This window comes from Alligator sinensis, unplaced genomic scaffold (genome assembly GCF_000455745.1).
Source record: "Alligator sinensis unplaced genomic scaffold, ASM45574v1 scaffold313_1, whole genome shotgun sequence".
In the NCBI taxonomy this organism is placed as follows: domain Eukaryota; kingdom Metazoa; phylum Chordata; order Crocodylia; family Alligatoridae; genus Alligator; species Alligator sinensis.
In genome coordinates this window covers 1,488,523-1,494,094 of record NW_005841939.1, presented here as the reverse complement: position 1 = coordinate 1,494,094, position 5,572 = coordinate 1,488,523, and the positions used below count along the sequence as shown (strand labels likewise).

The window sequence follows — 5,572 nt, the reverse complement described above, 5'->3', positions numbered from 1 at the left end:
CTCGCGCTGCACCTCCCTGCCGCTGCGGCCGGATCGGGCGGCGGCAGCCTCCAGCCCTGCGCAGCCTTTGCTTCTGCCCCCGGGGGCCGGGCAAAGCCGGGGGGTGTCCGGGTAAATTGTTCCAGTGCTTTACTCCCCTCCTGTTATTCCACCAAATAATCAGGATTCTTGCGGAGGCCGTATCATTTATTAGGCCAACTGGATAGTTGCAAAAAAGAAAAAAAAGCAAGCTTTTGGGCGCACGTGCCCTTCCTCAGGCATAGGAGAGTGCAAAGATGGTAAGATTTCTCCCAGGTGGAAATGAGAATTCATATTATTATTATTAATGATTTCATCAGTGCACTTTGAAATGGGGTGTATTGCGTTAACAAATAAGTAAAAGCCCCAGACAGGCTTTTTAAAATCTCGTCAAAGCTCACTCTCTCTCGCATCTGACCAAGAGCACTTTATGCCCAGAAAGCTTATCTGCAGTTCTCCCAACTATACAGCTGGTCCAATAAATGATCTCATAAAAATCCTTGCCTCTGAAACTGATTCCTATAAAGTTATAAATTGCCATTGACAGAACTGGATTTTTATCCTAGTGAGAGTTTTTCCTGATATCTAACCTAAATTTCCCGTGTCTTTCTTTAGCCCAGCTGCACAGTCAATCCGGTCCCATAAAAGACATCATGCTAGGAACTTCTTCCCTCTCTCAAACAAATAGCATTTGAAAGCCAGGAGAGACGAGTGGTGCTGTGTGTAGCAATAGATCCCCCACTCTGTAGCAGGTATGAACTACACAGAGGTCTGCAAGGTTTTTTGCCTAGTATGTAATAGTAGCTGAGAGAATAAATTCTCCAGAGTGCAGGCTCTCTTTTCCCCCAAATGTGGTTGCTGTAGGATTAGTTCAGATGCAGTATGACCACAGCTCCAGATTTTTACCAGCACTCCTCTGGTTGAGCGGAAATTGGCACTTGTAGAAATATGCTCCTTAAAAGTTGGCATAGTAAATATTCTACTTTTATAAGGCTCCTAAAAAGAATATTTAGGACTGTGGTATTGCTTACTCATTTGGTAGGGATCCTACAGTAGCTTTATGGGTCAGGAAATATGAGAGTTGTTGCCACAGTGGATCTCTGTAGCTTTGGGATGCTTGCAAAATGCACTCCACTTCCAAATGGAAAGAAAAAAAGTTTTGGAAAACCAAAAAAACCCAAAGAGAAAATACATAAACCCCCATGCACATAAACATTTCTTTTCTTGAATTTAGGGTTTTTTTTAATTATTATTATTTTGGAGAGTGTGCTGGTCAGCCCAGTTGTTGGGCAGCATCCTTTAGAAGCAACATTTCATTATTGTCTTACTGGTTATTGTATTTATGTAATTTTTCAGTATTTTGTGCATTCACTCCTTCCAATTTGTTTTTAAACATTTTATTTAATTTTTGCAAGCTTTAGTTTTAAAGGTAAGCATCTGGTATTTGGGAGTCAAGAGTTAAAGTTTAGAAATAATGCATGCATTTTTCTTCATGTATCTGGATGATGTAACCATAATATCAAATGATATCTACAATTAATATAGTTTCTGAAAGTATCCTAACATTAGGATGATTAGAACAGTTCACTTAAGATAGTAGGATTTTCTGTATCAAGAATATACAGAAGAAAGATAAATTTAGTCCAAAGGAGTTTTGAATTGAATACTGTATCTAAATACATTTTTCTTCATATACTTATTTCTCCCTTCACTCCTATTACAGTATTAGGAGAAAGAAATAGGACTAGAAGTCTGTATTAAGCTCAAAAAAGCCAAGACCTGAAGGGCTAAAGCTCTAGTGTAATAGTTCTCAACCTTTTTAGACTCGGGGTACCCTTTGCAAAATGCCAACTCTTTTCCTTTATTTTTCTCTAATCAGAAAATAATAGAGCAATCCTGCTGGTGCAGAAAATTCAAAGACCACAACAGGACAGAATTTTTGATAGTATGTATTCCTATTTGAAATCTCTGGGTTTTTCTTGTGAATCACGTTTGCACAATTTACAGTGCTAACATTGCATGGGACCCCATGCCATCTTTGAAAGGATCTGAAGGTACTCCAGGATGTCATGGACCCTGGTTAAGCTCCCTAGAGCTATAAAATATTCTTGGGTCAAATCCTGAAGTTAGATTCACAAGGATCCATCTAAGAGAACAGACTGCAATTGCTCCAAGTATATTGTACATGCACCCAAGCTATCTTTAAACTACATAACTTGTGTGCTGCTAATAGTGCAGCTGCAACAATTCAGAACCCTAGCAAGCATAATATTTGCTTAACAAGCCAGATAAATATTTGGATGGGAAGCCCCACTGAAGTCTGTGCTGGAAGTCTGTGCTGGCACAGCTAGACTGCTACTAGTACTTGTAATAACTAGGTTAAACCTAGCTAGTGTTCAATAGTGGCTGTAATGTAGATGTGCCTTATGGCCAGTATTTTAAGACTATGTCGGGTGCCAACACGAGATGCATTTTTGGTACTCAAAAGTCCTTAGGCTCGTAGCTTCCAATGATTTCCTTGGATCATAGACACCTTTGCAAGAGTAGAAATCTAGCTCTTATTGTATATGCAAAATTAACTGATGGATCCACGTTCATAAACAAAGCCTACATTAGATTATTTCCTTCAGTTCAAAATACATTAGCTTTTGTGGGTCTAATAAGATTAGTGCTAATATAGTGGCTGTATTTTTCTGTCCAGGGTCTAATAAGATTAGTGCTAATATAGTGGCTGGATTTTTCTGTCCAGATTACAAAGAAAACAGTTGAATAGGTTTTTTCTTTAGAAGCTACTATAATTAATTCATTTAGTTTTACGTTATCATCCTAATCCATAAAAATCTAGTTTTGCTTCACTGCTTCTTTGATATCTGCTTTTGTCTCAGTTCAGGCTATAAAACAGGCTTAAGAACTTGCAAATTCAATTTGTTTGTAATCAGTGCTGGAAACTTTTGTGTCTGAGTGGCAGTTAGTTGTTTAAAAAGCACTTTAATTGGAATATTAAAGATTAATCAATGTTTTTTTAGGTCTTTATTACAAAAAATGAATAAACAAAATTTAACTATAACTTCTAATCGAATATTACTCAAATATAGGCTAAGTGCAAAAATCCAGTTCTGTCAGTGGAGTTTTATAACTTTAAAATAATCAGTTTGAGAGGCAAGGATTTTTATGATGGCATTTATTGGACCAACTGTATAGTTAGGAGAGCTGTGAAAAAGCTTTCTGGGCATAAAGTGCTCTTTTTCAGGTCTGTGAGAGACTCTTTTCAAAAATCTCTGTCTGGGGCTTTTATTTATTTGTTAACATAATACATCCCATTTCAAAGTGCATTGGTGTAATAATATTTTGTATATTGTAAGCTTAACTGAAAGTAGGAAGTGCTTGTTACTCCTCTGCTTCCCACATACTATGAACTTGAAGGTCAGAAACTGATAACTGTTTGCGCCCCTCAGGATTTTTCTTCCCTGTTACTGTAGTATTTGACTGCTTTAACAGTTGGGGCCAAAGGATTAAAACTGAGTTGCAAAGTTGTTACTTCTAATATTTTTGCCTGGCATCATATACAGATAACTACTCAAGATCAGACTTCAGTTCTGCAGTTTTGAAGCAGAATTGCTAGTTGAAATTCTGGGCAGTTCTGTGTGAGAGCTAGTGGTACAATCTGTACTCTTGTCATTTTGTAGATAGGATAGATCTATTTCTGAAAGCTCTTAAAAGGCTGCTTGTCACAAAGTGCTTCAGCCTTCCACTATCTATTTTCCAATGTGTCACTAGTGCTACTATATTTGTTTGAAGGTAATAAGTCAACATCAACTTTAATCATAGGAAGACTTCAAAAAGGATTAAAGACTGAGTTAAAAGAAAGTCAAGCCTAAATTTAGATTCTTAAGTCCATATTTAGGCACATAAATTGCCCAGATTTTTCAAAAGCGGGGAGTGTCTTGCAGTTGTTGCTGAGCTCCTGAAGGCTTTACAGAAGTTTGTCAGTCACCTTTTGGAGGCCCTTCTTTTCATAATGAGAACAAGGCTTTAATACAAGTTCCTTGGCTTTCAGTTTGACTGAGGGGAATGCTAGTATAGGTTTGGTTGTAGTATAAATGGTAGATGTGATGGTCAGCCTCTATGTAGTTGGCTTACAACTACATTGTAAAGGCATTTTCCTTCGAACATACAATCCCATACTTTGTGTCCATGGGAAGATCTAAGATTTCCTAAAAGGGGTGCAGCACACTGCCCCTCAAACCTTGTGGGGGGGGGGGCAGGGAAATATTCAGGTGAGGTATGGCTGGAGCCTCTGAGACAGTAGTGCATGCTGGGGGGCAAGACAAATAGGGAGCAGGCTCATGAAATGGGGGCCTCTGCCTGCTGCCACCACTGCTGCTATCCCTACCTGACCCATGCATGGGAAGGTGCTTCTGCTTTTTCTACTCTGGTGCTGTGAGGAGTGACTATGCAGGGTGCCATATTTGGCCAGCGACAGCAGTGGTGGCATGCAGGTTCCTCCATCCAGAACATGCTCCCTGCCCTCCTCCAAGTGGCTCCCCTCCTCCAAGTGTCCCCTGCCATCCTAGAGCGAGTGCTGGAAGGAAGGACATGTACACCACTGCCACTGTCCCTGGTTGCACCTGGCATCTCTTGCAGCTGCTCCCTGCTGCCCATGGCTGGAGTTGGACAGAGCAGTTCTGGGGCTCCCCAAAAGCCTGCATCACCCAGGGATAGCAGCAGCAGGGGGCAGGTTTCTCCTTCCAGTGTCTGCTTCTGGTCAGTGGGGATCACACTGGGGGAGCATCAGGGACCAGTTGTAGGAAGGGGTAACCCGCTTACTAGTGCTATTGCCCTCTATCATGCCTGGCACCCTGCATAGTTGCTCCCTTCAGCCTGGGGATGGAGTGGGACAGGAATGGCTCTGGAGCTCCCCTTGTGCCCAGGTCAGCTGGGGGCATTGATGGCAGCAGAGGGGGAGTGCAGCTGCACTGCTGCATCCTCCTGGAACAGTCCTTGTTTGTGTCTACATATGACCTAACTCTCTATCTTTGTACACATTCCTTCAGGTAAACAGAAGGCCTGCTGTCACCAAATTGCAGGATAAATAGTATCTAGAGAGGTTTTCCTTCCTCCCTCTTTTTCAAAAAGAGGATTTTAGCTGCACTTTATAATTGCAAACTATTTTTTTAGGTACTTAAACAGACATACAGGGTTCCCTCACTCTATGCGGTACGTGCATTCCGAGAAAACTGAATAAACTGGATTTGCATAAAGAGAACCCAGTTCATAAGGTAAAAGTAGGGATATGTTCCCATGGTGGTGAGGTAGGGAGGGAGTGAGGCTGGGTCTAGGGAGAGGGTGGGGCGCAGTGCAGCCCAAGGGTTGCAGGCAGGGAGTTGGCCACTCCCGGGGCTGCAGCAGGGAGCAAAGTGGGGGGAACTGTCAGTGGGGCAACGGCTCTTACTGTTACACACACCCCAGGAGGGCTGGGGGGCTGAGCTGGGCTCTTTTAGGGGGTAGTGTGCCCCCGGATCTGTACACAGGACGAGAGCCGGCTGCAGCCGCA

The 5,572-nt window shown here is 41.9% G+C and overlaps 1 protein-coding gene across 7 annotated transcripts in view; it reads left to right on the top strand.

Moving 5' to 3' along the window:
* LOC102384676 (blood vessel epicardial substance) overlaps positions 1-5,572 on the top strand; it is a 75,904-nt gene that overhangs the window by 24,792 nt on the left and 45,540 nt on the right. The window contains exon 1 of one of the 7 annotated variants that reach the window (XM_025199217.1): positions 7-111. The exons of 4 other annotated variants lie outside the window; for them this stretch is intronic. The gene's annotated coding sequence lies outside the window, so the exon portion shown is untranslated. Of the gene's footprint in view, positions 1-6; positions 279-500; positions 771-5,572 lie in introns of those variants that run through there. 2 more of the 7 variants (XM_014518095.2, XM_025199218.1) reach the window with 2 other exon arrangements.